Raw genomic sequence first — 8,329 nt, 5'->3', positions numbered from 1 at the left:
TTTCACCCACAGGACCCACACCCTTGAATTGCATCAACCCAACCTCAAATGGTAATAAAATAAGTGGAGACATGTTCCAACTCCAGCAAGCAGCAGAACATGGCAGCATCAGCCATGTGGCTCTGGCATTAGAGTGAATAATAGAAAGGACTACTGGGACAATTGATGCTGGTTAGCCAGAGCTAAGAAATTAGTGGTGATTACAAAGGGAGCAGCATCACTGAGATAATATCTACTGGGATGTGTGTTCTGGGAGCACAGAGAAGCTCTGTTCCAGAGATAGCCAAGTTTATAACTTGTGCTGCAGCTGTACTTGGTAATGTTTAAGAGTCACTTAGGTGGTGCTAGTTTTGAAGGCATGACAAAAAGCAGCTGAGGCTTGGCAGTATGAAAGGCCATGGAAGGACATTAATGAAGGTGCAGCCTAAGTTGTATTTAGTAGCCCAGGACTGAAGGGGTCATGCAAAGGACTTTAGGCTTGGTACAAGGAAAAGAGCCTATAAGAGGCTACTGGTGACACCTAGTTGCAGTGGAAGGCTAAAGTCCCGGGGTTACAGAACTCTCAGTGGACAGGGCGGTCAACCAGTAAGTGCCTGGTTAATGAGGCCAAGATTCTAAAAGGGTTCTCGAAAGGAGACAAGAGTGAAACCGCAGTAAAGTGGCTTTAAAGGTTGGAGGTTTGCAGCAAGCAGGAAAAGAAGGAAAGTGAAACTATGGGTAACTCCGCCTCCTGCCCAGTAATGCTAGCTTTAAGAGATTTGCTGAAAATGAAAGGACTTAAAATTAAAGATAGAGTCCTAGATAATTTTCTTCAGGAAGTTGATACTGTTGCCCCATGGTTCGTGGTGTCCAGACACTTAATGTTGTCCAGCTGGGATAAACTTGGAAGAGATCTAGAAAAGGCAGAAGTGGGCTTAAGCCACCGCCCTGGTTGGTACCCAGTGCGCTGCCTTTGGCTCCCCTGCAGGAATGCTGCCTTATGCGGAGGTTCCACAGCCCCCCACCATTGAATCAGAGATCTTCTTTTTGCCCTCAGACGTGGAAGGAGGCCGCAGAAGCCTTTCCTGTTTTTGAGGATGCCAATCAACAAAGATATCATGAACCTTTAGATTTTAAACAACTGAAAGCCTTGGCTGAGTCAGTGAAGGCCTATGGCATTAATGCCTCATTTATGCAAGCCCAGTTAGAGAGGATTGCCTTAAAAGCCATGACACCTGCAGATTGGATGAGTACAGTAAAAGCCTGCTTAATGATGGGACAGTATCTTGATTGGAAGTCTTTATATACTGATTATGCACAAGCACAGGCTGGAACTAATGCAGCCAATAATCAGCCTGCTTGGAACTTTGATATGTTAATGGGACAAGGTCAGCAGGTTGTTAATCAGACAGCTTACCCTTTGGAGGTGTATAATCAGATTAATGGCATGGCTCTGAAAGCCTGGAAAGCCCTGCCTAAAAAGGGAGAGATCTCTGGCAATTTAACTAAGGTCATTCAGTGATGCAGCTGACAAAAGGAAAGGGAAACACCCCAGGGGTGTGTTTTCTATGTGGCCAGCAGGGTCATCTAAAGAGACAATGTCCCAATAAGGGGCAAAGACAAAGCAGATGCCCAGGACCAGGGCTTTGTCCCAGATGTAAGAAAGGTAATCATTTGGCCAGTGAGTATAGGTCAGTCAAAAACATTAATGGACAGCCTTTAGCTCCTGGCCATGCTGGTGCACATCCAAAAAAATGGGCAGTGGGGCCCACGACCCCAGGGCCCACAAATATATGGGGCAGTGGGACATCAGGAGACACAGGTACAGGAAGTCAGTCTGCCCCAAGGAGAGCGACATCAGGCTCCGAAGGGTTGGACCTCTGCTGCACTGCTTGACTGGTCTTAACACCTCAATTAGGAGTCCAACCTATTAGTACAGACTTTAAAGGACCTCTACCTAAAGATACAGTTGGATTGTTGATTGGCCGCTCATCTTCAACCTTAAAAGGCTTTATTATCCACCCTGGAATTATTGATTCTGATTATGAAGGAGAAGTTAGATTCTTGCTAAGATTTGCTTGTCTAGGGGAATTACAGAAATTTCCCCAGGGGACAAAATTGCTCAATTAGTGCTATTGCCCAGCTTACATGCATTGTTCCCATCCAAAAAAGGAAAAAGGGAACTCAAGGGTTTGGCTCTTCAGGAGGTCCAGACTCTATATTTCTATCCTTAGATTTGGATAGTCGTCCTCTTGTTAATTTGGAAGTCAATGGGAAGAAATTATTAGGACTTCTTGATACTGGTGCTGATCGCAGCATTGTTGCCCTTAAGGATTGGCCATCAGATTGGCCCATACAAGCATCCTCTCAGATGTTGCAGGGATTGGGTTATGCTAAGTCTCCTGATATGAGTGCAAGAGAACTTCCCTGGAAAGACCAGGAGGGTCATAAAGGAATGTTTCAGCCATATGTCTTGGATCTCCCTGTGAGTTTTGGGGAGATCTGTTGAAAGAAATGGATTTTAAGTTATCCAATGAAGGTAATTATTCACAATCCTTAAAAAATGATTATGAGACAGATGGGATGGCATCCGTCCTTTGGTTTAGGGAAGTCTTTACAGGGACAATGAAATCCTGTCCTTCCCAAACCTGGACCCTTTAGACAGGGTCTGGGTTTTTCCTAGGGGCCACTGGGGGTGGCATACCCATTAACTGGAAGACTCGGGACCCGGTGTGGGTACCTCAGTGGCCATTGTCCTCAGAAAAATTATTGGCTGGTCAGGAGTTGATAAAAGAGCAATTTGAAATGGGCCATATAAAACCTTCGGTGTCACCTTGGAATACTCCAATATTTGTATTTAAAAAAATCAGGAAAATGGAGACTATTGCATGACTTGCATACTATTAATGCTCAGATGCAAGTCATGGGGCCTGTTCAGTGTGGCCTTCCATTATTAACAACCTTACCTCAGGAATGGCCTATTATTGTAATTGATATTAAGGACTGCTTCTTTTCCATTCCCTTATGTGAAAAGGATAGTGAACGATTTGCTTTTACCTTGCCTTCCATTAATCAGGAAGAGCCCGATAAAAGATTTGAGTGGGTTGTGCTTCCGCAAGGCATGGCTAATAGCCCTACTATGTGTCAGCTTTATGTAGGAGCAGCCATTAATCCCGTTAGAGACAAATTTCCTAATCTTAAATGTTTTCATTATGTAGATGATGTTTTATTATCACATAAGAATGAAAAACAGTTACAAGAAGCCTATCATTTATTAGTTGAGAAATTGCAAGCTCAGGGGTTGTATATAGCCCCTGAAAAGGTCCAACAAGACCAAGTAGTATCCTACTTGGGTGCAAAAATTGAGTCTGATAAAGTAATGCCAATGAAGATTGAGATAAGAAAAGATCATCTTAAGACCTTAAATGATTTTCAAAAATTATTGGGAGATATTAATTGGATTAGGCCCTATTTGAAAATAACCAATTATCAGCTTCAGCCTTTTTATAATCTTCTGTGTGGAGATGCTGCATTGGATTCGCCCAGAGAGTTGACTCCTGAAGGGCGAAAAGCGTTGAAAATTGTAGAAAAGGAGATAGCAAAGTCATCATTGCGACGTTGTGAATCCACAGAAAATGTTTTATTAATTATTTTTAAAACAAAAGCTCAACCTTCTGCTGTTTTGTGGCAGAATCAACCATTAAAGTGGATTCATCCAAAAATATCCATTGCAAAAACCTTGGATCATTATCCTACTGCTGTTGCTATACTCGCTCTAGAAGGAGTGCAACAGTCTTTCCAATATTTTGTAATAGAGCCAGTTAAAATTATAATTCCTTATAACAGCAATCAATTGCAAGTATTATGTGCCACTGTGGATGATTGGGCAATTTTAAAATGTGGATATCCTGGAGAGTTTGATAATCATTATCCCCAGCATCCTTTGATTCAATTTTTAAGGAACACCCTATTGTTATGCCCAAAGTGACAAAGAATTTTCCAATAGCTGGGGTAGTCATTATTTATACTGATGGATCAAAGACTGGCTGTGGTTCTTATAAAGTTAATACCAATGAACCAGTGATTATACAATTTTCTCCAGCTTCACCTCAAATTATTGAATTGAAGATAGTAATTGAGGTGTTTAAAAAATTCCCACAATCATTTATTTGATTTCTGATTCCTTGTATGTGGTAAATTTATTAAAGGGATTAGAAGTGGCTGGTAAAATTAAGACCTCCAGTCCTATATTTTGCTTGCTTGCTGAAATTATAAGATCTTCTATGGAAAACGGCAACTTCCATTTTTGTGTAACATGTGAGAGCCCATACAGGCCTACTAGGACCTGATAAGTACTGGTAATGCAGAAGTTGATGATGGCTACTCGAAGGGAGTTTGTCTTCCCTTCTCTTACTGAAATTACCAGTAAATCTGGCTAAACAATTTCATGTCAATGCTAATACATTACAGCTTAAAATTTGGCATCTCCAGAGAGGCTGCTAGACAGATCGTGGTGAACTGCCCGGATTGCAGCGTTCATCATAATCCTCCAGGAACGGGAGTTAATCCTAAAGGCCCGCAGCCTCTTCACATTTGGGCAAAATGGATGTGACTCATTTTTCCGAATTTGGAAAATTAAAATATATCTATGTTTCAGTAAACACATGTTCAGGACTTATCTTTGCCACCCCTTTAAACGGGGGGAAAGGCTCGAAATGTCATTACACATTGCCTAGAGGCATGGGCAGCCTGGGGTAAGCCCCAGATTCTTAAACAGATAATGTCCTGGGATATACAGGCTGCCGTCATTTGTTATCCTTTTGTGAACAAACGCAAATTACTTTAAAACATGGATTGCCTTATAATCCACAAAGGACAGGGCATAGTGGAAAGAGCCCATGTACCCTTAAAGAATGTCTTCTTAAACAAAAAGGGGGAATTGGCCATGGACACAACCCCAAAGAAAAGGATATCCCTTGCATTATTTACTTTAATTTTTTTGCAAGTGGATGAGCAAGGTCGTTCCTTGGCTGAATAACATACTAATTGGATTCCAGAAAGAAAAGGATTGGTATGGTGGAAAGATGTTTTAACTGGAAAATAAAATGGCCCTGATCCCGTTCTGGCCTGGTCCAGAGGATCTTTTTGTGTTTATCCACAGACACAAGATGATCCTATATGGGTCCTGGAGAGACTGGTTCGCCGATGCAATTTTGGATGATCCTCCTGCTTCTACTCTCTGGAAAGCAAGTCCTGTGATGATGGAACCATGATGGGGAATTCCGTTGGCATTTCAGGTTCCATGCCAATTTTCCATGTATGCACAAAGTTTTTCCATGCTTTTTTATTAGTAATAAGAGTTTAGGATTACCTTTTTGCCTTATAAAGATGATATAGCCAGTGTAAATAGAAATTTTAGTATAGGATTAGAGCATAGTATTTGTTTCTATAGGGTGGTACCAGTTATGGTGCATCCTTTTATGAAAGTGTAAAGAGGAAAAGGATTTTTTAGAAATGTTTCTTTTAGCCTACATCAGTGTGTTTTGCTACCTTTTTGTGGATAGTTAGCAATGGTCTAGTATAAAATAGAGATAAGATAGATTGCTATAAAGAAAGTTGTTTTTATACTCTACTGTTGGGATGAGAATGGAAGATGAGCTGGGTTATGTGTAATCAACCGTTCCTTATTATACACATGACACATGCTCGCTGCTAATTTGTCCACAGAAATTGTCTAAGCATTTGATAGGAAACTGGTCCGAGGGGTTCAATCGCTTGATGCGAGAGCTGTGAGTTGTCATTGTTCACAGGAAATTCCACCCAGATTAATCTTATGCTCGGCTGAGGGGACTGTCTTCATGGATTCGACAAGCAATGCATCACCTGAAGGAGTGGGCCGGCATAGGGACGTTAGCTATAGTCTTGTTAGGCTGTCTTGGTTCTCTGCCTCTATTGCCTCTGCCGTATGGCTCAAAGCCCAAAAGAGAGATCTTGCCATGATAGCACAAGCTTTTTATGCCATTGAGATTGCGTGCATTTCCCCAAGCATGGCTTGCTAGCCTGAAAGAATAGTCACATGTTGGGCGAGGCACTGCACTGTGGCCAGAGTTCCCAATTATCTTGGCACAGAGAGGTATACTTGTATGCATATGGGTTTTGCATTCCCTTGATCCCATCCCAGTAAAAAAAAAAGAGTGCAGGATGGAGTCTACCATCACTCCAGGAGGTGATCCCGAAAGGAGGGTAGTACAATCTTCCCCTGTAATACTTTAATTGCTGGGGTACAGGTCAATGCTTCCTGTGAAGTTTTTTCGATTTAACAAAAAGGGGGAACTGTTAGGTCCTATAAGAACCTCGCCCCAAAGATGGTGATGGCCACCCGAGGGCTGAGTGATAAACAAGTCCTTATTAGGTGGTGAAGGCTGTGTTTCAAGGTGGCCTGATCTTACCCAAGCATCACAAGCCTATGGAGAGATGATATGTGGCATGAGTTCATGGGCTCCTGGCAGGGTTTATAAGCTGGGCCTGGGAAGGGATCTGGGGCTTGCCATCTTGACTACCAACTGCTAAGCATCCTGAGTATACTGCTGTGAGAAGGAACCGGTTGTTCCGTGTCTTAATTCCTGCTGGTCAGGGTTGGCGCGGCACAGTTAAAATCTTAGACTATAGATTGCCACATGGCCTATGCTATCTTGGATATTAGCTTTAGAGCCTTCTTCATAAATAAAACGTATGGTTTTTGTTTGGTGTTAATAACACACTTAAGATACTTAAAATGTTTTAAGTAAATTCAAAACATTACTGAAGTTCAAACTTGTTTTCTGAATCCATAAGTGTTGTAGTGATTTGGAGATAAGCATAAAATATTTGAGTAGGGTGGTATAGCCCATGCCTTTAATTCCAGCAGAGACCCTGCAGATTTTTTTTTAAATACTTGTTCTTCTAATTCAAGAGATTAAAGTAAACAAGGTTCTGGAAAGAGTATGATTTGCTGTCACTCAATTTGTGGAGTTTTTTCCCCCTAGTGTTACACTGTTTACCCCAGGACTCCACAGTGTCGCATTCACTACAAATCTTGTTTGCATTGCTCTATGAAGATGGCAAGCTCTGTAACCTGCCACTTTTATCATATACACAAAAAAACTCACCAGATTACATGTCTGCAGTAAGGCTACTCAAGGATGTTTCTATAACAATACTAGTCTTAGTATTATTCACTCACATGTCTCTTAATCTTGCTCTCAGAATTCTACCCACAATGTTGGCCTCAATGTGGTGTGGATTAGAAAGAGTAGGTAAGGCTAAGCTTTGTTTCTTTCAGTTTGGAGTTTGAGACCATAATCATCTTGAAGATTTAAAATTTCATTTAAGGCTTCTGATATCCCTTCAAGCACATCTGACCATGGCCTTTGACATCCTTCTCAACTTCTTCCTGATATGCACCTTTTCTTTCATCTTATGCTGTCTCTGCATATTACCTTTCCACTATACAGAAGAACATGATTTTTAAACAGATTATCTTGAATAGTTTTTGGAAAGCCATAAACCAGTGACATGTCAGATGCCTCCAGGTCCAACAGTAATTCTTCAAGAACTGTAGATCTCAAAGTCCCTCAAGTACTTAGGCCTCTGTTGTGTTAATCCTCTGAATAAGAGTAATTTCTGCATTCTGAAATCATTCATAGTAAAGGGGTTAATAATTCTTTTACATTAGTAGGATTTGTGAGTTTTCTACTTTGTGTGGTATACCATAAATAACCAATAAGGTACAAAGGAATTTATTTATGTAACTGTTTACAACAGTGACTTCATGTGGGGACTCCTAAAGGAGGAGCAAGGACTGTCTTTGACTATATTTACCTGCCTTTGGATCTTTCCTTCAAACTAAGGATGTCTTGTTTAACCTCAATAGAAGATGATATATATTGTCTTACTGCAAACTCAATATGCTCAGAAGTGGTTGATATCCAAGGGAGAACTCCTGTGGAAGGATGGGAGTATTGGTGAATGGGTTGAGGTGAGGTGAGAGAGAGGGACTTGGAAGAGAAGAAGGAGGGGAAGCTGCAATGGGAGATGAAAAGTAAATTAAAAGTGTAATTCAATAAAAATACCCACACCTTCACATTTTTCATTTCTCTGCTCACTTTATTTCTCCAGTTATTTTAAACCTATCTGCTTAGTCTGGTGGTTGGTGGGAAGGTTCCCCAATTTTAAACTATTGAGTTTTATTTACTTCAACTTTTTAAAAAGTTTTTTAATGTTATAGATTTTTATGAACAATTATCATTCCAGATTATAATATGTTTATTTCTCTTCTAAACTCTAATTTCTAGTGTTCACTACTTTATTT

The sequence above is a fragment of the Arvicanthis niloticus genome, chromosome X, assembly GCF_011762505.2.
Source record: "Arvicanthis niloticus isolate mArvNil1 chromosome X, mArvNil1.pat.X, whole genome shotgun sequence".
In the NCBI taxonomy this organism is placed as follows: Eukaryota; Metazoa; Chordata; class Mammalia; order Rodentia; family Muridae; genus Arvicanthis; species Arvicanthis niloticus.
The sequence above is the reverse complement of the archived record's forward strand: the minus strand, read 5'-3'. Positions refer to the sequence as shown.